The sequence below is a fragment of the Physeter macrocephalus genome, chromosome 8, assembly GCF_002837175.3.
Source record: "Physeter macrocephalus isolate SW-GA chromosome 8, ASM283717v5, whole genome shotgun sequence".
Classification (NCBI taxonomy): Eukaryota; Metazoa; Chordata; class Mammalia; order Artiodactyla; family Physeteridae; genus Physeter; species Physeter macrocephalus.
Window position 1 is genome coordinate 90,370,624 of NC_041221.1, and position 27,695 is coordinate 90,398,318.

General features: G+C 36.6%; 1 protein-coding gene across 1 annotated transcript in view; it reads left to right on the top strand.

Moving 5' to 3' along the window:
• ADGRV1 (adhesion G protein-coupled receptor V1) overlaps positions 1–27,695 on the top strand; it is a 552,025-nt gene that overhangs the window by 287,983 nt on the left and 236,347 nt on the right. The window lies entirely within an intron of this gene.

Here is a 27,695-nt window from a genome sequence, read left to right on the forward strand (position 1 = left end):
GCCCCCGTACAAAAAAAAAAAAAAAAAAAAAAAAAAAAAAAAATCATAAATTAGTTTAAATGCAGTAGATCTGCAGTTTCTTTCTGAGATATTTCAAAGTCATTGGAAAGAAATTTATCTCTTTGTTTCTTGAACTTGTGAGTTTAGCCTGAAGTGATTAAATTTAAAAACAAATCTGATAGTACAGTGAATTATTTGTTACTCATTATATAAGCATCGGGGTTTATTCTTAAGAACTGAGTGGTTCTTAGTTTGTTCACTGTGGTGAACAAAAAAGGGCAAGGTCTCTACTTTTTGTCTGTAAGTATCATAACATTTGAGACAGACGTAAAGAGGTAAATAAACACACTTTACATACTGGTTGGTAAGTGTTAGGGTGAAAATCAGTTGGAAGGAGGTGGGGTCAAAGGAGACATCATCACTGTAGAGGTGACATGTGAACTGAGAGGAAGTGCAGAGACTGGGGCAAGAACATTCTTGGCAGAGAAAACAGCAAATGCACGAAAGGCCCAGCAGAAACTAGAACAAGGTTGGCATACTTGAGCAGTAGAAATGGCAGTGTAGCACTTGCTTAGTGAACAAGATGGGAAGTCTTAGAATATATGGTCAGGAGGTGGGCGGGGCCTTGGTAGGACATATCTTTAAAGCTTAACATTTCTTTTGTTTTTTCTCAGTTCAGTAAATGCATAGGTTATCTGCCTCTTTTTCAGCAAATTTTAGGTTAGAGTGCTATCTGATAATAATGTCATTATTTTGGCTATTTAGGGTTGAAATCATTTTTATTTTGCTGATGTCTCCAGCTTGGGAGATGTACTATAACATGGAGTGAGCGTATAGCCAAGATCATCCCAGACACTTGTAAGTAAGCAGTCAGGAGGGACGTGTCAAAAAGAAGGTAGTATCCACACTTTGCTTTAATTGAACATGCATTTTTCTATTAATTTTGTGCAGAAACTTGTTTCATCTATAGATCTGTGACTCATTAGAATGAGATGTGTGTGCTCCGATCTGTCTAGGCTCAGGAGTGTCTGTGGAGTGACAAATAACTCCTTGAACCCCAGCCTCTGACATAGCTGACTATCAAATGGTCAAACTAAACGGACTTTACTGCAGTTGAAAATATAAATTGTTGGACCATACTTTTTAAAAACTAACATTGGGGCTTCCCTGGTGGCGCAGTGGTTGCGCGTCCGCCTGCCGATGCAGGGGAGCCGGGTTCGCGGCCCGGTCTGGGAGGATCCCACGTGCCGCGGAGCGGCTGGGCCCGTGAGCCGGGGCCGCTGGGCCTGCGCGTCCGGAGCCTGTGCTCCGCAACGGGAGAGGCCACAGCAGAGGGAGGCCCGCATACCACAAAAAAAAAAAAAAAAAAAAAAAACTAACATAAATTAGTTTAAATGCAGTAGATCTGCAATTTCTTTCTGAGATATTTCAAAGTCTATGGAAAGAAATTTATCTCTTTGTTTCTTGAGCTTGTGAGTTTAGCCTGAGGTGATTAAATTTGAAAACAAATCGGATGTTACAATGAAATTATTTGTTACTCATTTATATAAGCATAGGGGTTTATTAAGAACTGAGTAGAAAACAATTTGTATTGTTGTAGCTAATATATCCGGGCAGTTGATACCTATTTAGTGTGTTTGGTCCCTGACTGCTATGGTTTTATTCTTATGGTTTCAATATACATGTATTAGAAGTGAAACTAATATTATAAAATATATATCCCATGTGAATGAAAAAGTCAGCACTATGATTTCTCAAGGAGAAAACTATTAAAAAATAACCTTGTCACGAACTCCTTTTTACTGCACCAGCACAAAGAAGAATTAAATGCAGAAGAGGGAACTGCCAGGTCTACATGTAGCTTTCATTATGGTGTGATCTTGGTGAGCAAACCAACATAGGGTGTAGACGGTGAAGTGCCTAGGTGCTGTGCTGAAGCTTCTTTGCAGACAAAGACAAAATAATGGATAACGCTTTCTGTTCACAGCCAGAACACAAGGGTCTCTTATGCCTTTAATCAGTAGGCTTGGGCCAAGAATTAGGGACCCAGCAATTCAGTCACGTTTTTTGGGTCTTCAGTGGTCATTTCATTGCCTTAAATGGTTGATATATTTTAATTTAGCTCTGCATTTCAAACTGGTCATAGAAATTAGTTTTCAAAGCTTCATAAACACACAAGTTCCAAGGTTTGGTTCGCTTAGTCAGTCTTGAGTCATTAGTGTATTCTCACTTTCATAGCAAAATGTCATCATTAGGGTTTGTAAGTACTGAAGTACTTACCTTCTGAATAAAAATGTAGGTTAGCGTTTTCAATGTGTCTCACTTTCAAGTATGCTTGAATAAATTTAAATGCTGGTAACTGGTTGAAAGTAACTGAATCAAAGGAAGTGGGGATAGTGTTACTGATTCTTGGAAGTCAGTTATGGTTAAAGATTAGAATGGACTCTGCTGCTGCCTTTCTGTCTTATGCAAACATAAAGTCCAAGGATCACATGATATCAAAAAAAATTACTAGCTTCTGCAAAACTTTTTTTTTAACTCTTTCTTTAAATAGTTTCCTGATCATATCCTGTTTGCAAAGTCAATGAAACAGTTGAACTAGCTGGCTCTTGGGTTTTAGCAGAAATATCTCATATGGCACACTCACTGGCCTCGTTCACCCACGGTGAAGGAAGATGCCCTACTCTGTCCTGGGTCTCCGCTCTGTCCAGACCTGTGGGACGGTATTTCTGGCCTCCAGTCTACTTGGGGAACAGATCACCCCACATACCTCTCTGTGGTTGTGTTCTCTATTCTATCTTGACCCTTCATAGGTAAACATCCCTTACCTGGCCAAAAGCAACAAAGTTGGAAAAACTTGGCTGAATCGGAAACCTGTTATTAGTCTGCCTCTTCCTGTTTCCCAGGGTCCAACTTCAGGCCACTATGCTTCCTCGCTGTCTTTGACCTCAGCACCCATCTAGTATATGAATTTGGACCGTCCTCTCTCTGCCTCATTTCACCCTCTTTCTTTGTACCCTGCCACAAATCTTTACACTCCAGATACCTTTGGTTTTTCTTCTTTCTTTGAATGGACTTTCAGGTTTCCCCAGGCCTGGTATGCCTGTCCACTACATCTTCTAGACTCTCACTCTTCATTCTTCCCACTCCTCTCCCACTGTTTCCCCATCTATTCCACCTCACCTGAACAGTCTGGAATCAAGTGTGAGCTTCTTGCATCTCAGTCTGATAGAATTTTGGGCAGCTAATGTTCCCCCACCATCTAATGGACCTCACCAATTTGTCTTCTGTCCACCAGGTGTGACACTCCTTGCCAGTGGTTCTTTTTTTTTTTTTTTTTTTGCAGTACGCGGGCCTCTCACTGTTGTGGCCTCTTTGGGTGCGGAGCACAGGCTCAGTGGCCATGGCTCACGGGCCCAGCCGCTCCGCGGCATGTGGGATCTTCCTGGACCGGGGCACGAACCCGCACGTCCCCTGCATCGGCAGGCGGACTCTCAACCACTGCGCCACCAGGGAAGCCTGCCACTGGTTCTTTAGGAGAGGGAGTTCTTACTGTGGATTTGTCCTGATTGATCCCTCTGGTTTCCTTTCTTTGTTACCTTGCCCTTGCACTTTTTCTCACCCCAAATTTCATGTTGGATGCACAATATAAGAAACATACGTACTTCTTTCATTTACTATTTTAGTAAATTTTACCACCTGGCACTCATTTTATATCACTCCACTAATCTTGTTCAGTCTGTTAACATGTGACAGAAACTTAATGATAAGCAGAATGAAATCAATTTTACTGGCAGAAAGTAATACTTTAGAAATGTCTACTATTAGATAGGGATGTCTCCATTTAGATAGGGATTTAATAGTTCTTTTAGTCTGCATGTAGACTACTGTTATTCTTTTCTTTGATTTAGAACTGTGCTTCTCAGACTTTGATGTGAATATGGATTTGTATACAAAACAAGTAAACAAATATGTATCTCGTACTTTATGGGCAAAATCACCCTCGAAAATCACTTAAGTTTTTTGGCCCCTAAGAGAGTTATGTGTTTTGTTTTTTATAATTTAAATCATTTGCCAAGATTTAAAAACCAGGAAATTTCAACAAAAATCCAGATTTCCAGTGTCAAAAAAATTTTAAATCTGGCGACACCACTACCTGCATTTCTCTGCAGCAGCTGTGTCCTAGCACTGAGGAACAGCTGCCTCTTGACATGGGGATATGCTCACTGGTTTGACACAATTCCCATCTTGCAGGCCTCGCTCCCTTATATCAGCTGCTGGGCCTTATAGGCATTTGAGTTCGTGATCCTTGTCTTAAAAGGAAAAAAAGGGTTGGAGCCAAAGAGTTAAAGGCATAGATTTCCACCAGGCAGCACTTTGTTTTTTGAAGAATTAAAACGTACAAAAAAATTACAAAGAATAAAACGTCTTTTGTATTGCCACCACCCAGAATAAGTTACTGTTAATTAAGTTCTGAGAAATTTGCATTCAAGGTTTTTTTTTTTTTCCCTTCTGTCCAGCACCATTTTTTATCCTGTAGAATTTTATTATGCTGTACAGGGCTTAATTTCTCCCTCAACAAGTTCCCCCACAGTTCTTAAAGATTTTACTACCTTTTTCCTCAGGAGATTCAGTAATCTCAGGTTTGCAAAGTCCATTCACTTTGTAACTAGGGCATTAGACATTCTCCAAATCAGGAACTCGAATGGTTCCCAGTCAGGATTCTCTCTGGCCACTAGGCGCAAGTAGGAAATATGGTTGTCACTTGGTTTCATGGTGAACAGCACATCCCTGAGTCCTTTTAACAGGTTAATTGGTGAGTACTCATAAATGTGGAATATTTCAAGGCAGTTGGATTCATCTTAGCCATGACCTCACCTGTTTAGGTGTGTTTTTCAAAGATTCTGGCCAGCTTTGGGCCAATGGAAGAAATGAATACAATCCAGTATTCATCTGGACCAAAAGTGGGAGAGTCAGCTGCCTTTCTTGTGTGGTATGATACCCCCAGCCCCACCTCCATTGCCTTCAAACCTTTGAAAACCTTTGCAAGCCCTCCCCTTGGGAATGAATGTGAACCCATTTGACTTTTGTTCAGACTGCGTATATAGTTATCAATCTCTGATTTGTATTGAATAGTTGCTGTGCATTTTAGCAGTTTACCTTACTTATACGTAGGTGTTTAGGATGCAACTAATTTTTAAAAATTCATATTTAGACTCCTTTGCTTGCTCCCAAAAAGATAATTTAAAACCATAATATGGCTGTGATATATAAATACATATATATTAAGGTTATAAAATCAATTTTTCAATGAGTTAAAGTGTAGAGCTCAACACTTTAGTATTTAATTGGTGTTCAGTTGAGGTCAGTGTCTTCCTTATTAAAAATATGCAGTCCCAGCAGCATAATGGATTTAATAGGATTCTGTGGTCTGTTTGGGAAGCCTCACCATCTCATAGCATGGTTTCTATGGAAAAGTGCATCCTGTACTAAGCATGTTAGAAAAGGATGCAAAGATGCTGGGATACTTTCTTACTCGGCCACAACCCCTAGTCATGGTGGAAAAGTGTATGTGACAGTCACTGCCTGCTGACTCTGGGATCTTAGGGATTAAGACTAGAGCCCTGTCTCCTCCACTTATCCCAGCTCCACATAGTATGTACGGCACATTTTGGCACCTATGCTACACCTCTCTTCCTGTCTCTCTTTTCTTACTATCTCTCTCATGTTTGCTCCCATGCATGCAGTGTTGGTGAACATATCTCATGCTTCAAAGGAACATATTCACCCATAGGCCATTCCTGTGTGTCTTTCTGCTTATTGTTCTTATCTTAAAGATAAATTTGAAAATGCCTGTATTGTACTGCTTTATTTGTTGTGTAATCAGGTAAGTCACAACTGCTGTTATTTCCAGATGTAAATTTGTGCAATTCAATTCAATAGCAAATTCTCCTAGCTAAGAGAGGACACATGATTAAACAATTCTGTACATGGTCAGGTTTTAGTGTTGCATGAAACAGCAGTTAACTGGGATTTTGAATTGAGTACCAGCAGGAAGTCCAGTATGCCTTGGCTGGTGAAAGCAGGGCAGAGAATGGAAGAGGGTGAATTTAAAGGGAGAAGTAGGGTCCAGATAATGTAAGGTCCAGTCGCTTATGATAAACAGTGTGATGCAAAGTCACTATAAAGTTTTGGCTGCTGGGTGGGGTATAGACCGTGGTGAATAGTGGATGGTGGGGAACAGTGAAAACAAAGAGAATAGTTAGGCCTTTGCAAGAGTCCAGGTGAAAGATAGTGATGGCTTGAGCTAGGGGATCCATAGTAGGGAGGAAGAGGTTTCAGGTTTGCACTATACTTTGAAGGTAAAACCAATAGGATTTACTATTGGTAAATAGTAAATTTACTGGATGAGATAGATGTTGTGGGTAAGGGGAAACGAGGAGTCCAGGAAAACCCCTGGTTTGAGTCATTTAATCTTCTTGATTCCTTTTCTTCATCACACCAGTTATCCAAGCTCCTCCTTCCTATGAGAAATCAACTTTGAGCCATACTCCATTACTCAGTTGCTTCTCATCACTTCTGTCACCACCCACCTCTGGAAGCTTACTGATTGTACCTGTTCTGTGAACTTTCTAACAGATTTTGAAATCCTTGCTCTTTCATCAAGCTCTTCTGATTGACCAGAGACCAGACTATTTCCACATAGTCTGTCCTCGACCCAGTTACATATGTTGCCTCCTTGTTGCAGTGCGCACTACCTGTAACGGAGAAATACTAATGCCTCATTTTCCATTCATATACTTGCTCTGCAAGTTTAATTCTGTGTTTCAATATATGTGCATTTGTGTAAGTGTCTGTCTTTGGTTTTTAATTCCTAGAGGGCACTTCCTGCCTTATACTTGTGTAATTTGGTTTTAAATAAATGTGTTTTAAGTGATGATAATATTTTGATTCCACTGTAGTGACAGTGTTTGGTAAGAATTTTAATCACACTTTGGCCAGTAGTCAGGCTCTTTCCCTCCCAACATATTAAACTGATGATATACGTGGGTTTTTCAGAAGACAGCTCTGTGCTTTCAGGTTTCAAGGACTGATCTCTTCACCACACTAAGTTTACGATACTCTCCATTATGCCAACCTGATACCTTTGCTAATCTACACATTCACCCTATATTTCCCAATACTGGAAAGCCGCTTTTGTGTTAGATACTGTTTGGAAAGGGATGGAAAAATCTCTTGTTTTATTAAAAAAAAAAAGACGACACCTCATTTTAGTAATAAATCTAGATTTTTTTATTGAGTTCACTTTAATAATATGTTTTTATGAACCATGGTTAGCAAAGGGAATTAATTTCCTTTGAGACTCACCATGGACTTTTAGAAACCAAGAATGATTTATTTGCTTTGTGTCTAAGATTAACCAAGTTAAGAATGGAAAAATCCTATTAGATCATAAGAGACTGTTCCCTTCCCCACTGCAGGGTTATGCGCGAGAGTATATTTCCTAATCTTTGTTCTTTTTAATAACATTCTTCCTGTATTCATTTGAAAGTCATTACCCCAAAATATTTCCACGAAATTATAATACCGTGCATGATTTCAGGTGGAGATAAATTCCTTATGTTTATTTTTTAAACATAAAGTTTATTTAATAATACACACCAACGTTTATTTTTTAAAAATACTGAGTAATGTTTATCTCTTTGAAATGGGACAATTATGTTAGCTTTCTTTTAAACTAATTTTAATTTCTTTTAAACTTTTTTTCTTAAACTTTTTATATGAGTTTAAACAATAGCAGTATTTTCTTTTACTTGAGTAACTTTCACCGTTATTTTGGAACAGTGATATTTTGTTTGAAGTATACTATGGACTATGCATTATTGTCAGATATGCTTTACAAAGAAATTAGAATGTACCCTAAACTGAGAGGCAAGCAGATCAGGGTTTTTTTGTTTTTTTTGGGGGGGTCTTTTTGGTTTCCATTTTTTAATATAAAAAGGGCAGAATTGGTAGACTAATGATCCATTGGGACATGAATAACTCAAATAATAAAATAGTAGTTTGTAATACTCCATATATATAAATGGGTAACTAAATTATATATATTTATATGTATATGAATTGCTTCATCCGTATCTCCATGTGTGAAGATGCTCATGTAGCCCACCAGACCTCAGCAAGTGACTTCTGCTGTGGTTCATGATTCCCAGGTGATAGTCCAGGTAGGACTTAATTTTTTCAAAGTTAAGATACGTCTAGAAAATACAACTAGAAAACAGTCTAAATTAAATTTATTAGCAAATTATTAGGCGTGTCATTATTAATACATTAAATGGTGTCACCGTGGACATTTCTCTTTCAGCGTAAATGTGTGTATGTTTTGAATTATTTTCAAAGATAGTTTGGAAATCAGCTGGCTTTTAAAAAAATAGCTAACTTGGAAACAAAAGAATAAGCCTGAACGTTATGTATCACTTTTGATTCTCATATTATCTTAGTAACAGTTTGAAATTAATCACTTAAATCAATAAATTTTAATTTTTGTTTACCAACCAGATGAAATCTACTGATTTACTGCTTAAAATTAGCCATGGCTCATCAAGGCCTCCAAGATGAAACCTAAACTCCTTAACGCAGTGTATGCTTCAACACCAAGCTATGCTTCAGTCTCACATTCCATCCCTTCTCTTTCTCACATACCTCTCATGCCCCACACCCATACTCTGGTGGTCTCATATCTTTACCCCTGTAGATTGTGCTGCCACCTGCAGCTTCTCCCCTTTCTTTATCTAGTGAGTTACTACTCATTCTTCATGCCCAATATCAAATGGCTGGACAGCCTTTCTGGGCTTGATTCGGTGGACTTGAAATATTTCGTATTGTCTAGGTTTTTCTAAGGCTGAGATGATGCTTTATTCATCTCTGTACCCCTCTTTTCACCTAACATCTACCCCAGTGTCTTCAAAGTATTCAGTAGCAGGGATATTGTGGAGGTTTATGGAATTTGTCAATAAATTAATAAGTGAATGTTATGGTAATCTTTCCCTGAATGGATAGTAATCAATGATTTAATGACTAGTGTCTAATATTTCCTATTCTAAGAAACTATATCTATTGTATTTTGGTACAGAAGCCTTTTTTTTAAACTTTGCTAAATAACCTTTACTTTGAATTCAGTGGTAGAATTTTATTATAATTATCTCAGGTAAATTAGGTAAATTACCTGATCTCGTAGAATTATATACTAAATAGTGTGTGCATGCCCCTCTCTGCATTTATCTGAGTAAAGAGTGATATCACAGTATTCAAAGAACTCAGAGACATTTAAGAAGCACTGACTACTAAAAGTCAAAGTGTACTGTGAATTCATAGCTCACCACTTGTTTGCAATCTCTTTGGGAATGCTGACACATGGAACAAGAAAAAAGTGCAAGGCTTCACACAGTCGTATCAGAATGCTCAGAGGATAAAATAATTGCTGTAGGAATTCATAGAGTGGTATGTTGAGATGGTTAAAGAAGGACTAAGAGAGCAGGTAAGATTTGTATGAGATTTTAAGGATGAATAGGAGAGGCGAATACTCCAGGAGGATGGGAGCATCATAGCAGAGGTACAGGCTATGGAGAATATTCCCTTGATCCCTCCTCCTTATTCCATCTCTTCCTCCAGACACTCACATCTGCACAGGGTCACACTAGCCAGGTTCTGGGAAAGGATCCAGTAGGAAACGTGTAAGAAACTTCCTGGCCATAACAAAGTTGCTTCAGTATCAAATTGCTTTGTTGCTTGGGTCTTGCATCTGTTTCCTTGTCCTTTCACCAGCCCCTATGCTAGTTAAAGTGGATCTCCTGATTCCTGACTCCTCGACCTTTTGACCATTCCCGAAGCTTTGCCATTGTGACTTGGGGTTCTCATCTGCCCGCTTGATTTCTTTTCTGCATTTGGTATCTGAGCTCCTCTGACCTGTGTGGTCTAGTTTCTGAGTGGCTGAGGTTTCTGACTTGCTGTTCTCACTCAGACCCTTGGCTTGTTAGTATAGTTAGCTTACTATCTAGTTGCTGACCTACTGCATAGACTACATTTCCAACCAGAGACTGTTGTAATCTCAGTTTTCTGCGCAGTTTCTTTTTCTATTGTAACAACCAGCTTGCTTGCCATGAAAGATTCATTTGTGGGAATACTGAAAAATATTTGTGGAAATACTGAAAGAAAAAAGGTTAAATTTGGGCTGTGAAGGAACTTTCAAGACAGGTTGAATTTTACATTTCTATGTCAGTGGTCTTCAAAGTGGGGTGTTGGCACCTGAAAAATATGCAGGATGATCCATTGGGGTGTGGAAAGATATTATTATAGTGATTAGTTCAGTGCATTTTTATCTTTAAAAAATTTTAATGACTATAATTAAAGTACAAAATAAATACAAAATTAAAATATTTAAAATAAAAATAAATAAAAAATACAAATATTTAAATTATAGAATGGCCCAAGTTACTCTGTATACTAGATAATCATGTATCAAGTGTGGTAACAGTTTTCTGGAGGGAGCAGTCTAAACTCAACAACCTAGAAGGGTTGACAGTGGGGACCTTATGTGTTTATGCACTTACAGCTTTTTTGGGGTATTGCAGTTTATATGTGCCTAGATATGCAGATTGTGTTTCTAGCTTTAACCAAAATAGCACTCACAAAGTGATCAAGAGCCTTAAAGAGATTCTTGCCAAGAACCTGCAGACTGAAGCTACTACTCGTGATGCAATCACATGTTGAAGCTGATACTTATACTCCTGATACAGACCCTTCCTTAACTACATTTAGAGCAAAAAATCAATGGTATTTTAGTCAGGTGTTACAGAAACCCCACCAACGAAAATAGATAATTTCCAAGTAGACTATTACAAAAGTAGATACACACCAGTATCTTAGAAGAAGAACCTCATCCTAAGTGTATATTCTGTTTTGAGATAGTAAGCACTGTGAGTGTGGTATTAGCATTTAAAAATAGTGTTTACTTCATTTTTATACTCAACCTTTAAGATGTCCACTTTTCCCCATGTTTAATAATGTATGTATTTAATTCTGAGAATAGATGCCTATGTTTTATACATAAATAATATTCATGTTTTGAGTATATGACCAAACATTTTTTAGTGATTGGGGTTATTTTGTGGTCAGCTGATTGAAAATGTTTGGAGACCCACAGGTTCTCCCAGGGAAGGGTGGTTTCAATCTGGGAGTGACAAGATGAATTTAGACTTTCCTGAAGTTTATTCTGAAGAGGTTGAAAAGAGAATATACCATTTATTGAATCGTTAGGTTCTCATTTGAAATCATAACCCAAAAGAATTCATTTCTCTTGGAAAATTAAATTGTGTATCATTTTCCTGAATACTCAGTATAGGCTTAATGTGAACTAATTAATTTTTGAGGAAGAGGATATATGTGGATGGATAGATGATGATGATAATAGATCGATCAGCTTTGACATGTGATCATGAGTAGTAGCTTCAATCTTCAGGTTCTTGGAAGGAATCTTTTTAAAGACACATGTATATAATTTTACTTTAATCTTTAATAGCAATAAAGTGATTACTGACTAAAAATCTGATTTTTTATGGGAATTAATTTTTTGACAGTGGTGATGGCAAGTTCTTTTGTCAGCATTTCTGTCTGTTTCCTACTAAAATTTTGGTCAGATATTTGAACTTTGCAACTCACAAGAGAAAGGAGGCTAATGTTAACCTAGTCTGAGATGGTCCTTATGTTAACTAAGTAGTGGCCAAATCTTATTTAATATAGAAAAATAGAGTTCCAGTTAATGTGTTTTCTGTCTGTTCTACAAAGAAACCTGGTGAAGGAGTCTTAACAGAGAACTATAGCATCTTAAACATATTTGATAATGGTTTTACCAAGGAAAGTAATGATGGCTGTAAAATGTGTGGCTCTATTTTTAAGTGAAGTTCTTCAGGAAAAGGGGGTAGGCAGCATAATGAGAATTCTATTTTTAACTTAGGTCAGTTCTTTCATGTATTGATAACATGTGACTCTTCCAGACAGACAACTTGGCATTTACCTTTTGAACTCTTTTGTATTCTGTAAACATTAGGAAGGATCAGTTTGTCTCTTGATCCAGACATTCTCATCCAGACCTCATGTGCTGAATCTCTGATCAGTTACCTTTGTTTATTCAAAATCTATTAAAAGGTGTGATTTGGATCTGTTCTCTCAGTATTTCCATAGAAACTAAAAAATTAGTCTACAATATTATTTTACATACTGGCTTATCTAGAAGGAGAAAAAAGTTTATTTTAGCTTTTGGTAATTTTTATTAATATAAAACATAAAATGAATCACACAAAAGTTGACCTTGAAACTTCTCATTTGTTATATTAGTGGTTTTAATATTATTACAGCTGAATTTCAAATAAGAAATATTAAATATTAAATATATAATATTTCCTCCCTTTATTTATGTATTTATTTTGGCTTCTGCCTTCTGCCTTCTTAGCTTTCTGCATCTCCAAAAGAATACACAATTTTTGAATCAGAAATGGTATCATGGACTTTTTTCCCCTTGTCCTCTCAGGAAGTTAATTAAAATGGGAACTGTCTCAGGTCCCACAAAAAGTGTCTTCCTGTAGCTCAGGTTGAGGACACACTATACATAAGAGAACAATTGCGAAGTCTCCTGTGGGAGCAGCCCCATAATGATTAGAACATTGAGTCTGCAGTGCAACTACCTGGGTTCACATCTTGGCTCTGCCAATTCTGAAATGCCTGCTATGGGCAGTTGACTTAATGGGGCCAATCTCAGGGAGTTGTTAGGAGCATAAAATAAAAATTAAAAAAAAAAGAAAGCATATAAGCACCCTCACAAGGTGCCTAATACACGGTAAGTACTTTATAAATAAAAGGTGTTATTATTGTCATTATGATTGTGGAGAGGAGAGAACCTTGTTTAACAGGGGTGTTTAAGGAGATAATTAACTTCTCAAAAAGACCAGTGATGAAAAGCAGAAAGCTGATACCAGGTCTCCTTGTAATGAAGGAAGGGGGAAGGGAAAGGAAGAAGAGAAGCAGCTGAATGGGAGGACCTGAGTAGACTTGTGGCCCTACTGGCCTTTATGATTTTAAATGACAGTACCAAACATTTCTCTTGACCATCTGCTGGCATCAACTTTTGCTCAAAGTTATTTAAGGCCAGTTATTCAACCTATATTGTCCATGCTTACTTCTGTATAGTAGAAATTTGGGACTTTGAAGTTTCAACGTGAAACATATTTTAATTCTCCATGATACCCCTTTTCATACTGTATGAAAAGTAAGACTAGATAAACATAGTAGGTCTTGAAAAACTATTTTCCAGATTGAATTGAATAAGAAAAATTGTTCAGAAACAAATCCTAAAATCAAAGGATGACCATTCCTACCTTTGAAGAAGAGAACTGGAATATTCACATTTGTATTATTAGAAACACATATTAATGCTTTATTAATTAGGCACTGTTTAAGTCCCTTTATACATACATACATACATATATATATATATCAACTTATCTAATCCTCACAATTATCCTAGGTACTTACTGCCATTTTACAGATGAAGATATTGAGGCACAAAGTATTTAACTTTCCTGAGGTCAAACATCCATTAAATGGCTTAGGATGTAGCTCGGCTCCAGAGCTCATGCCCAGACCTCTGCGTCCCATCACCTCTCTTAACCTTATTCTGTGTTAATAAAATACACGTAGATTTCTGATCATTAAAATTCTCACTGTAAAAATGATGTGCTGCACTTAACCAGGAGTCGGTGGTTTTGCTGGGCAATTTGTGCCCCAGGCAAACTGTGTGCATTATAGACTGCAGAAATGAAGGTCAAGTGCCTTCTCAATGAGTTAATACTGAGGGCATGGTGGAAGCAGTGCTCTGCAGTGATCTGGGTCCACCTTTGGAATGAAGTGCTATCTCACACGGTAGCACACTAGCCATCAGAGAATTAGCACTATCGTGGATTTCACTCCTAACCTAAAGCATAAGCCTTAATTTGTAGACTTTACTGCAATTATCCTGTTATATCAATGTTTGCCATTTTCTTAATGAAATTTCTTATTTTTATGGTTTGGTAGAAGTTATCTAATTAGGTCTAATAGAAGTTTTACTTCTGAAAGTGGTAGCATTTAAAAATTAGTTTTGGGGGGACTTCCCTGGTGGCCCAGTGGTTAAGAATCTGCCTGCCAATGCAGGGGACACAGGTTTGAGCCCTGGCCCAGGAAGATCCCACATGCCGCAGAGCAACTAAGCCCACGAGCCACAACTGCTGAACCCACGCACCACAACTACTGAAGCCCGCGCTCCCAGAGCCCGTGCTCTGCAACAAGAGAAGCCCCTGAAGTGAGAAGCCCGTGCACCGCAATGAAGAGTAGCCCCCGCTCGCCGCAACTAGAGAAAGCCCACACACAGCAACGAAGACCCAATGCAACCAAAAATAAATTAATTAATTTAAAAAATAAGAAAATAAAAATAGTTTTGGATTTAATGACTGATATAGAATTGTAAAATAACTTTAGAAGAGTGTTGATTATAATAAAATTTTAAGAAATGTCAAGTTTTTTTTCTCAATTGCAAGAGATGTAAATTTGATATGGAAACCTAGGTATCCTTCATTCAGAGTTTTTCAACTATGTGCCTTGTAGTAAGCCCCATTGTCACAATTCATGCATCCCTTCCCGTTGCAGAGTAGTTTTCTAAATATATCACAAAGAGTCAGCTTCCTTTCTGTAGAACCTCATTCTAAAATGAGTTCCATGTGAGCGTCCCAGGGAAAACCAAGCCAACCCAAAGTCACTGTCAAGATGAATGTGTTCATTTTATTTGAAAATACTTAGAATTAGTTGTTCATAGATGTGTGATACTTTTTTCCTGCTTCAGCATCATAAATCTTTGCAGGTGAATTATCATGCTATACTGTTTTGTCACATGGCATAGATTTTAAAGTTTTGATAAGACCCTCTTAGCACAGTTACACTGACAGTGAAAATCTAATCCTTTGTTAGGTATGTGCGGTAGTGGGTGGGGCTAAGGCAGTGGATCCAGGCTTAGCTGAATAATAACATAACCTTATTGAGGGAGGCTTGACTCTGTGCCAGCCACTGTGCTAAAGCTTTCCTGGAGACCATATCATTCAATCACAACAAATCTTTCAGTGAGCTCCTCTTATTGTCCCTATTTAAAGAATGATAAACCTGAGGCTCAGAGAGTTTACTCAGCTTGTTTAAGGTCACACAACTATTAAGTGGTGATAAACTCTTTGGTCCTTAATTCCAGACTAAAGAATTTGGATATTATACATAGTGAAGCATAATTATACAAGTGTATTACTAAAAATTATATAAGAAAAAATTTTGTAAATATGATTATTTTATCTAATAATTAACCTTTAATAAAAGAGATATTTCCCCCATTTCTCACTGGTTTTCATTTACCAGAAGCTGCTAGATTCTTTTCATTAAGTTTATAGGTCAAGTGGTTAACAATCTTTACACAGAGCTTTAAATCTGCCAGATATGTTTATTTATTAACAACAGTAAAAACAAAAACAGCCTGTTTTCCAAGAAACCTTTTCTAATTTAACAGTAGTCATATTGTCATGATATTTTAATTACCTTCAAGATCTCTTAAAAGACAAATTCTCTAAGTAACTGTTGGAATATTTATGGACAAGGAGAGTTTATAGTCTCTGCCTGCATGCTGTCTTCAAAACTGGATGTTGTGATTCTTTTTCAGTTTATATATTTTATATATATATATTTGTATACATTGCTGTGTGCCACACTCACCATCCTGTGCTGGCTCCTCGAATCTTTGTCTCTCTCCTCACTTCTCTGCCCTAGCTAACAAAACTGACAGCAACCATAATTAATAAGTAGAGGCAATGTCCAGTGCTGATATCCTGAAGAATGCAAAATGATATGATATTTCTCCTAACTATACAATAATGAGTTGGACCCAATAGGCCACTACTGTTTTGTGATTTATTCCTATAAAAATATTCAGTGTATATTATGCATAAAAATTCTCCAAAGGCTGTCATTTTGCAGTGGCAATGCAAAATAACTAAATAAAACCTTGGGAATTTTTTTAAAAAGCATATTATATGTGTATATATATATATATATATATATATATTCTTTTTTGGATTCTTTTCCATTATAGGTTATTACAAGATATTGAATATATATTCTTTTTTGGACTCTTTTCCATTATAGGTTATTACAAGATATTGAATACAGTTCCTTGTGCTATATAGTAAATTCTTATTGTTTATTTTATATATAATGGTGTTTATCTGTTAATCCCATACTCCTAATTTATCTGCCCCCTCTTTGTCCATAAATTTGTTTTCTGTGAGTCTATTTCTGTTTTGTACATAAGTTCATTTGTATTATTTTTTAGATTCCACATATAAGTTATATCATCTGTTTGTCTTTCTCTGTCTGACTTAACTTCACTTAATATGGTAATCTCTAGGTCCAACCATGTTGCTGCAAATGGTGATATTTTATTCTTTTTATGGCTGAGTAATATTCTGTTGTATACATATACCACATCTTCTTTATCCATTCATCTGATGGTGGATACTTAGGTTGCTTCCAGATAAGTTGTGATGTTTATAATTTTTCTTTTGCTTTCTTTGTTTTTCTTTTAACTTTGAGAAATTTAAACATAGTTAAACTTTTTTAAATATTCATTGTTATTAATTGGTGGTAATTGTTACCTAGAAAAGACTAATTATCAAGACAGTAAACTTAGAAAATGTATATATTCAAATGTAGTGTAGGATAACTTTTTAAAAATTATTTGTTATAGGGTATTATCATTTTTAAACAACAAATAATTTAAAATCAATATTCTGGTTTAAACGGACATTGATGTTAAAATATTTTTAAATTTGTGTTGAGTGACTGTGGAGTTTGGCTTAAGAATTCAGTGGTTGTTTAATTCTCTGACTTAATATTACTTATTAATCTCTGTGACCTTTGATCAGAAATCTGGGGAAGAGCCACATGAACTGAGCATGATAAAGTCCATGACCTTGTTTGTTTGTTTTTTTCATTGTGTCTGAAGGCTAAACTCTTTTAGGAATGCAAAAGCACTCTGCAAAAATGAATGCTGTGAGATTGGTAGAAAAGGGGTGGGAACAAAGTAAAAAATACACATCGAATTCTAAAATTAGCCACTATTAATCAATGCGGCTGCCCACCAGGGGCTGTTGGCTGACCTGTGGACCCTCCCCCTCCCACTGGGATGCTCTGGGGAGGAGGAGCCCAGCCTCGTAATCACAGGCTTTGCCCGTGTAAGTGTACTACGTGGGCATGCTTCATCCTTAGGCAGAAAAATTACCAAAATCACTTCAAAAGAGTAGATTGGTTGATTTTACTCGTAAATATACATGTAATTAACAGTTCAGCATTTCATAATTTATACATGTAAACATTCAGACACTAATAATAAGGCTTCTGGCCCTACTTAACAGCATCATTTGTTCATACTTTCAAGCCCTTGAATGCTCCTATATTTGGAGTTGACAGGTTGTTGTTTAGATGGGTGTGGGCCAGGAATCTTGACCTCCTTGTAGTGTTGCCAGGAGGTTTTCTCTGAATGTGGACTAACATCAGAGCTTGGAGAGATGTGGAGGGGATATTGGGATGTGGGATGCTTTTGGCTTCCCCACTAAGTATTCAGTGTAGCCACTTTGTAATATTTTTATGAGATTGCTTCTAGAGTCCCATTCTAGTGAGTTAATTGAAAGTAAGGATTATATTTAATAAGGCAATGGCAATTTTTAAAAACATAGATTTAATATAACAATTTTTATTTAATTTGAAGTGGCAACATTAAGGTGATTTAATAACATTTAAATCAACTATGTGATTTAATAACATTTAAAAGTATGAAGGTATTTTGAAATTGATAACATCATTACACTAAATAAAATCTAAAAGAAATTAAATTTTCAACAGTTCCACCATCAATAGATCAATTGATTAGGATTCTTTTGTGATAGAGCCTTGGCATTTAAATATTTAGGAATCTCTGCAGGTGGTCGTATGTGCACCCCGGTAAAGAACCAGTGTTTTATATAGTTTTCACTACAGTGTACATATTATTTTATATTTTATTTATATATATGCTATTTTACTTAATGTTATAGCAAATATTTTCAATGCTTCTTCATAGTCTTCAAATGCTTCATTAAAATGTCCATATATGTATATATCATAATTTCTTAAAATCGTTCTTATAACGTCGAGTGTTTCATGTGTAAGTCAGTAGAAAACAATGGCGCAGTATCATTTGATTTCTGTTGGATCATTTCCAGACCAAATCAAAGAGAATGAACAAACCTTGCTGTTCATGGTTGCCACACTGCTTTCATAAGGGATGTAGCAATCACAATACTATCAGCAGTGAGTGCTTGTTTCACCACAAATTTCCTGGAATTGGGAATTATCATTTACTAAACACATGTTAAATCTTCATTATTTTGGGAACTCCAAAAATGAGAAGAGGGGGAAAATGCTGCAAATAGCTACATTTACAAATAGAGCCATGGGCAATTCCCTACAAGTAGGGGGATGTACGTAATATGTGTCTGTAAAGATAGATACAGGTATGTTGTTGTAATTTAAAAGTGACTTTCTAAGTCATTACCAACCAAAAAATTTTTAAATGCAAATTACCTACAGCAACCAAGAATGGATGAAAATTAACTACCGTGACTTACACTAGCCATGTGTTAGCAGTTGGAATACTCAAAATAAGCAAACAAGATTGTGGTAAATCAAAACAGAATGAACAAGTGAAATCGGCTTCACATTCTTAAGGTTTATATTAAGCTCTAAATCTGACACACTGCTGAAGAAGTAAGTTTCAAACCCAATAATCTCTTTAATTGAGAGAACAAACTTCTTTCCTTAAAAGAAAAACCACCTAGAGCATCTATGTTGTTTATTACCCCTTGACTATAGAAAGCATGCTTCCAAGTAGAAAGAAGGTTATTGGCTAACAAATACATAGAAAAGCAGATGTAAAGAGAATATCTCTGAACCTTTGAATTGGACTCCTTCTCTTCTTCCCCCTCCTCATCCTCTATCATTTTTATCATAATCATCATCATCATTTTTGTTAAAGGAGCATTTGTACAGTACTATACCGAGTGCTTTCTCTGCCTTATTTTATTTCATCTTTATCATAGCTGTTTGGGAGATGTATTTCACGGTTTCCTTTTTTAGATGAGGAAGCTGAGCATGGAGAGAATAAACACCTAGTTCAAGGTTATACAACCAGTAAGAGCAGAAGCCTGAATTTGACTGAGGCCTGTCAGATCCTAGAGTCTATCCTTCTAATCCCTGCAATCAAACATCTAAGTGGACTTTCTGAGACTGTTTGGCTCTCACATATGCTGTGATTTGGGTGCTAGATCATTCCAGTCTGGTGGCTATAGAAGGTGCTAATTCCTATAGGAAGTAGTCCCAGAGTTTTGGACCAGCTCTGGCTCTAATCATCCTCCAGAAGCATTCCTTGACTTTCAGGAATCCTGCAGTGGTTTTATGACAAGCCACATCTACTAGAGTAAATGAAGGCCCAGATCCAGAGACAAATGATCTAATCTTCTATTTACCAGACACCAGTTCTCTTTTATTAACATTCACATCACTAAGTTTAAATCTTGAGGCTATTTTCAGTGATGTTATCTCTTACATCTTCCATGTCTATGAGTCACCAAAGTTCAGTAGGAGAGGTAGGTACAAAGATTAGTGTGGAAAGACTAGATTTTGAATGTAGCTATTTCCGATTTTGAAATCCAGCCCCACTATTTACTGTTTTTGTAACTTTGGACAGCTAAGTTACTTAATGTGTCTGTGCCCTGGTTTTTTGTTCTTTAAAATGTATATAACAAGTGTTAAATGAGATATCTGTATATAAATTTTTTATACAGTTTCTGGTACATGTAGGCTCTTTATCCCCAGTATTTTTCACTCCACAATGATTATTTAAACTGTTCTTTTACATTTCCACTTCTAATATCACTACAGCCAAGGCTTCCCTCTCTTCACTTCTTAGTTAGTGGAACATATACATATACCAGCCACCAGGATCTTCTCAAATAATCCTTTAACTATGTCTTTCCTTAGTTTAGGAATTTGGTGTTCATCACCCAGAGACTTAATCAGTCTGCCCCCAGGTCCTACACTGGACCATCCTGCCTAGTGTGCCTTTCTCTGATAGGGATTTAGGGATATATATTGTGTCTAAAAGTACTAATCCCAACCCATTTTGTCAGCCTTAGGAAACAAGGCACGTTTCCCAACATAGTCACTGTTCCTTATTGTTGTACTCCATTAATTTCTATAGATCTGTTTTTTTCTATAACCACTTTTTTGTGCCATAACACAAGCTTCTCTAAAAGTTTACTATCTTTGATCTTAAAAAAAAAAAAAGTAGTATTGGGGACTTACCTGGCGGTCCAGTGGTTAAGACTCCACACTTCCACTGCAGGGGACCAGGTTCCATCCCTGGTCGGGGAACTAAGATCCCCACATGCCGCGCAGTGTGGCCAAAAAAAAAAAAAGTAGTATTTATTTTAAAGTGAATCCTTTAGACTTTACTGATGCCTTCTAGTTCCCAGTTTCTATTTGTGCTTATTCTTTCCATATTTATGACTGTATAGTCGATTCTATCTCCTCTCAGCCTTCTCCTCATGAATCTTAAAGACTGACTTTGTCAGGTAGTCACTGCAGCACCTCTTCCATCCCCTTCAGCATTTTATTTGATTGATTCCAGACATTATTACACATTGACTTTTACAAGCATAAGAACTTTTTCTTTCTGGGTCGATTATAATGCATAAACCTTTGCTTGGGCGCTTTGTAGCAGCATAGGGCTTTGAGGAAGTAGCCTTCAAGGACCATAACATTTCATGTTTATCTTTTAAAGCTGGCAGAAAGCTCATTAATCAAACATGGAGTTTGGGCTAAGTTTCTCTAAAAGTTTTTTTGTTCTTGTTTTAATTTGCCTACTAAAGATCATCCCTAGGTTTTCTGACTACACATAAAGCATTGTGAACTACCCGCTGCCCCAAATATCAAACCAAAACCTCTTTTTCTAGTTTTTAATATTTTCCAACTACTAATAGCATCCTTCCTCTCACCTATATTTAGAATGACAGAATCATAAAGGACCAAGGAACTCATCTGGTCCAATCATTTCCTTTTTGCCCAAGCCTACACCCTTGTTCCTATCTCATCTCTTATATACTTCTCGACAGTGTCTCTATATTCACAAATAGTAGTGGAATAGAAAATCTTGTCCAGTCATAATAGCAATTTATTCTAATGATTGTAGGGATGGTATTTAGATGGAATTAGAAATTTCAAAAAGAAGTCGATAAGAGAAAATAATGTTGGGAAATGTAGTTCGTATATCTAAAATTCTTGTACTACAGATTCAAATTAGAAGTTCACTTTCTTTTATTTTACCAGAATCTTATAGTGATTGTAATTTTAAATAAGAAGAAAAACAACCGGAGTTTGAAAAATTAAAGTTCTTCCTTGAAGATAATCTCTTACCTTGATAAAATATACTACAATTACTTAATGTACTTATCTGTGATTCAGGTGAGATTTAGTTTAGGCTTTGAGCTTAGTTCCATTAGAGGAAATACAGACAATAGCTTGAGATCATCACTGCTAGAATAAATAGGAAAAATGTTTTGAAAGAGGATTATTTTGCAGTACTCTTGAAAGTTGTTTGTATAAAACAACTTGAATAAAAAAGATATTTTTTCCCTTCAGAGTCAGGTTTTACTTTCCATTATTGTAAATTCTGCTGCCCCCTAGAATTTATATAATTTTATCAGATATGGGATTTATTTTTAATATGCTAATGTAGAATGATTAACACTTTATTGTTTACTCCTATAATGACCTAAGCTAATCAAGAAATTTATGTTTTTTAGATGAATTGGAGTTTAATCTTGTTAGTATTTTTTTCTCTAATTGCTGAAGAAACAAAGTTCATTTATTTATTTATTTCTCATAAAATAATTATATAATTTCCTATAAACTGAAAAGCTCAACAGAAACAGTGTAGCTAATGTTTAAAATTTAAACATGGAATTCTATTCCATTAACTAAAAAAGAAATCTAACTCAAGTTCTTCTGTACTTACTAAAATTCTTCTTATAAATGTCAGTAACAAACTGCTGTCTGCCAAATTCAATTGTTTTTCCATTTCTCATCTTTGAAACTGTTTACAACATCCTACTTTGTGAAACTTTTTTTTTCACCATTTTAATTAATTTCAAAATTTTATTATGAAGCATATAAACTATTAAAAATGTGAGCATTCATGTGCCCCCTCCTAGTTTGATAAATAAAATATTATCAACAGAGTTCAAAGTCCCTGTGTGTTCTTCCCTGATGGTAATTTCCTCCCTGCCCAGACAGAAGTGTAACCATTATCCAAAATTTGGTATTTACCATTCTCATACATTTTTTATACTTTTACTGAGTATGTGTATACTCCCACCTCAGTATGTCATATGTCACATTTTTATGTTTTTACCTTTATGTAAATGATATCAAAGTGTGTGTGTGTTAGTTTGCACCTCTTTTTGTATTTTTCACTTGACATTGTTTTATGAGATTTGTCCTCTCTTTTGCTTTTTAAACTTCTGTGACACTGTTTTCTATTTGCTCATTCACTCCCCCTACTCATCCCCTTTGGTTGGACCCTCCTCTTCCATTGGTTTTGTTCCCAGGGCCCTATAACTGACAGTATCTTCATTTGTAACTAGCACCCATGTGATCTGATACTCCTGGTACTCAGGCTTTAGAAATAGTATATGTATATTTGGTTCTTGATGCATTGACAGGAACTGTATCTTGTTCAATTTGGAGTCCTCAAAAACTTCTACAGAGCATCTGTTACACAGTGGCTGTCAGTACATTTATACTGAGTGACCAGGTTTGTATTTCATCTTGTCTTCTCTGGAAATATGCTGTCGTAAGAAATCATGCTTGGAATTTGGGTGTTTTCAACACTAAACCAACCAAGTTGTTTATCTCCATGAGAAATAAAAGCATATTTTGCCCCACCCAGACCATGTCCTTTTAAACTTGTGAGCATTACATGTATGTGTCACATAAATTGGATAGAATAAATTGCAGGTTATGCTCATAATGTTTGCTATGCCTATAAGGGATCCATTAGCTAAAAGGATATTTTCATACACAAATGTTAGGGTAAGATTTAATATATTGTATATAAAAGATAATCACCTCTAATTTAATATGTACTATAAAATTCCATCACAAGTTACAGATTTCCCATGAATTCAATTTAAAAGGAATTGCTTTTTTTTAAGACTAAGGGAAGCATAATCTAAAATTTAAATATATACTAGAATATATATATATGTGTATATATATATATATATATATATACGTATACACACACACAACTTGGAAGTTGAAAGGTACTGTTAGTATTGTTTTTTTTATTTTGCTATTTATGATTAGGCAAATCTTCTCTACATAGGTTTTGGTCATGAGTTGGTCCACTGTGGATTATACTGCTCTGAGTATATTTAAGTTGTTGACTAATATATAGACATATGAGTATTTTTTTCTGTACATTTTCTGTACAGAAACATTTTGTTAAGGAAAGTAGGGCGATGACTATGGGCTACAATCAAGGAAGATTTGTATTTATGTTTATATTTTAGCTTATTTGTTCATCCATGTTCTGCTTTAGAATAGAGGAATTTAAGGTGGCAGGTCTGTATTTAAGTATGCATTAAATTCAGCCATGGGTTTTGGTTTGTTCCATTGAATGGACTGACCTGTTAAGATTTCTTTTGTTGTTTGTTTCTGTTTTCTTTAATATGATTTGCCTAAAACTCTTTGGAAAAAAACCATGTTTCATAACAGTACTGGTTTAAGGACAGATCGTGGTGTGATTCTTGATTCGACAGCTTCCTGAGCTATAGGACATGAGGTGCAACTTTCTCATTAGAAACACTTGATGCCAATATTTACTTACAGTGTTGGTCTAACAAAATTTGATAGGTCCTTTTGGCGAACTATGAAGAAAAAGCAAATATAGTGAAGGAGAATGCCAACTTAAAAAATTGTTTTCATTATGGGCTTATTTGTCCAGGAACATTCGTACACAATCTTCTACACAATTCATAATAACCAAGTGGTGGTAATGCCTTTTCATTGTCTGGTAGCTTTGTACGCAGATTTTTATAACTCAGTAATGTATGAATTTCTCTAAATGCAATAATATTGTTTTGTGCATGTGTGTTTAAGTTTCTTACCAAATAAAAAGTGGCCAAATGTTGGTGTTAGCCAAATTTTTAATTTTTAAATGTTAGAGAATTATTTTTAGATTTACGCGAGTCCACATTTCTGAATGGGTAATATAATTCTCCTTTGCTCGCGTGATAATTTTTATTGTCCTCATCAGCTTGGTCTTGCACTCTTTTTTGTGTTACGCGGGCCTCTCACTGTTGTGGCCTCTCCCATTGCAGAGCACAGGCTCCGGACGCACAGGCTCAGCGTCCATGGCTCACGGGCCCAGCCGCTCCGCGGCATGTGGGATCTTCCCGGACCGGGGCACGAACCCGTGTCCCCTGCATCGGCAGGCGGGCTCTCAACCACTGCACCACCAGGGAAGCCCGGTCTTGCACTGTTTTTAAAAATTTTTTATTTATTTATTTTTGGCTGCGTTGGGTCTTTGTTTCTGCACGGGCTTTCTCTAGTTGCGGCGAGCGGGGGCTACTCTTTGTTGCGGTGCACCGGCTTCCCATTGCGAGGGCTTCTCTTGTTGCGGAGCGCAGGCTCTAGGTACGCGGGCTTCAGTAGTTGTGGCACGTGGGCTCAGTAGTTGTGGCTCGTGGGCTCTAGAGCGCAGGCTCAGTAGTCGTGGCCGCACGGGCTTCGTTGCTCCGTGGCACGTGGGATCTTCCCGGACCATGGCTCGAACCCATGTCCCCTGCATTGGCAGGTGGATTCATAACCACTGCACCATCAGGGAAGTCTGGTCTTGCAGTTTTATAAATGACCCCATTTAATGGAAAAGAGGATATATTGTGCTTTCAAGTTTAATAACAATAATTTTCCTGGGTTTTGAAGAAGTATCTCTCATGATGTGAGACCCTATATAATATAGATTATTCAACTCAATGAACACTGGCAGAGAACCCACTATGGGCAGTGCATGTTGCGGGGGGCTAGGGATAAACAAAACCTGACTTGGAGAAGGAGAACCCTAAACAGATTGGTTTACTACAGGGTATCAGTGCTAGAATATGACTTATGAACAGGTGCCATGAGAGCTCAGAGAGACAGGTACTTCATTGATCCCAAGGTGACTTGGGATAGATGACATCCCAGCTGATCACTGAAAGATTAGCTTAGTAGACTTTTGATAGGTGAAGCAGAGGAGGAGGGGAAGAGGAGCTACTGGCTGCAGTGTGTCCAGGTAGAGAGAGTAGCCTTGGTAAAAGCAGGCAGCTCTGATAGAATTTGTCATGTGTTGATGGAGGAAGAAGATCAAAGTTCAGTTTAAGATGACTGGAGTGAGAGTGTAAAGTAAAATTAGGCCAAAGTGGGAGATGAAACTAGACCAAGAGCTAGTCGTGAAGGTCCGTGTATCCAAGAAGCTTGTATTTTACCGTCGATGGGGAGACAGTGCAGATTTAGAGTAGAGGGGTGATATGAAAGGTATCAATTATCCAAGAAGTTAGTCATTTATCCAAGAATATAGCTAGCTAACTTAATGGAGCTTCTATAAAACAAGTGTCTTTTTTTTTAGTTCAGTTCTTATATTGCTGCCTAAATCGATGAATTTCATTAGGCAAAAATGTTTAATTTTCTAAGAGTAATACAGTTCTACTTAGAAATTAGTAAGTCTTTTAAAATCACAAAGGCTAAGAATAAATCACTTTCTGGTATTATCAGTGCTTTTGAGCAAAATTTTATATAATGATTAAATTGAAGTATGGAAAGTAGAGACCATTCAACAACATGCAGTTGACAACACAGTTTCTTAAGAGAAATATTTTAATAATTTTTCCATTCCTTCTTCTTTGATTAATTCATAATGAGGTGTTTCCTAGCTGGTGGGAAGACATGAAATAACAATTCCTGGACAGGCATATGCTTGAAAACCTTTGCTGTATATTGACTGAGAAAAATCACTGGCAATTTACTGCTGATCTAAATTTGAGCACCTAAAATCTTAATACTTAATTGAATATTTAGTGGTCATAAAATAAGTGGTCCATAAGAGCAGAGGTACCAAGTTAGAACAGCAAGAACCATAAGGAACTCTAGCTTTAGGTTTTCACTTTACTCACTTGGTTTTATTTTCCTTCACCACACAAATTGTTATAAATTTTCCACTTGCTAGAAAGGATTTCTCAAGCATTGCTGGACAGTTTAGCTTATTTTCCTTGTAGATAAATCTATGTAATCATTTTAACAGGTGAGAGAATTCAAGGAAGTGGTGACTTGCTAGGAAATGAGTTTGCAAGGCTGTGAGGTTTTTTTTCTTTATTGGTATGATTTCCCAAATATCCCATTTCATTTTCACGTGAAAGGTACTTTTCCATCTTGTCACTTCTACATTGAACAAGTCTACCCGCTAGGAGGCGCTCTTTCCAAACTCTATTTTTCAAAGCACCCGGAAGACTTTTCCCCAATAAACCTTGTGGGTATTTATTCACCTTTTCTGTTTCTGTTTCTGAACTAAAGATATTTGCATGCAGTCTCTAGTTGCTAGTGGAGACAGGTCTTTTTATTGTTGTTAAAACAACAATAACAAAAACTGCCAAATGTTTTGGTTGGTGCCTGTTTTTCTAGGTGCTATTTTTTGGACAGAGATATTTAATTTGTTAGAAAAACACAATTTGTTATCACATGTTCACTAAAAGTTCTATTAATACCTTTAAAATAGTGATTCTCTCCCCAGTATTTTTTTCTCTTAGGTAAAAACATATAGATCTGTAAGTTTATCTCAGTTGTGAAGAGTTGAGGATATTAAGCCACAATAGCATGCAGTGTTACAAAAACTAAACATTGATTTGCATTAGGAAGAGCTTTCAGGTTCAAAAAATCGTCAGAGACTGTAAGATTGGTGTGTAGTGTATATACACAAACATAAATACAGTTGAGAATGACCAGACCATAGAGAACATTTTCTTAGTGGCTTGTGAAGGTCAGTCTTATTACTGCTGGTCACAGACTGATATAGACAGACCCCTTGTGATAAGGATGCATATAAAATTAAACTAGAGTTATTAGTGATGACCGAAAAAAAAATTACACTCTGAGTTTGAGGTAGTAATTAATGCGGTTATTGAATTTTTAGATAGTTTCAGATTTCTATTATCAAAGATTGTAACTGAACATTTAAAATGCATTTCAAATTGAAATTGGTTGGTTTACTTAAAAAGCATGATTTTTCGGGGCTTCCCTGGTGGCGCAGTGGTTGCGCGTCCGCCTGCCCATGCAGGGGAACCGGGTTCGCGCCCCGGTCTGGGAGGATCCCACGTGCCGCGGAGCGGCTGGGCCCGTGAGCCATGGCCGCTGGGCCTGCGCGTCCGGAGCCTGTGCCCCGCAAC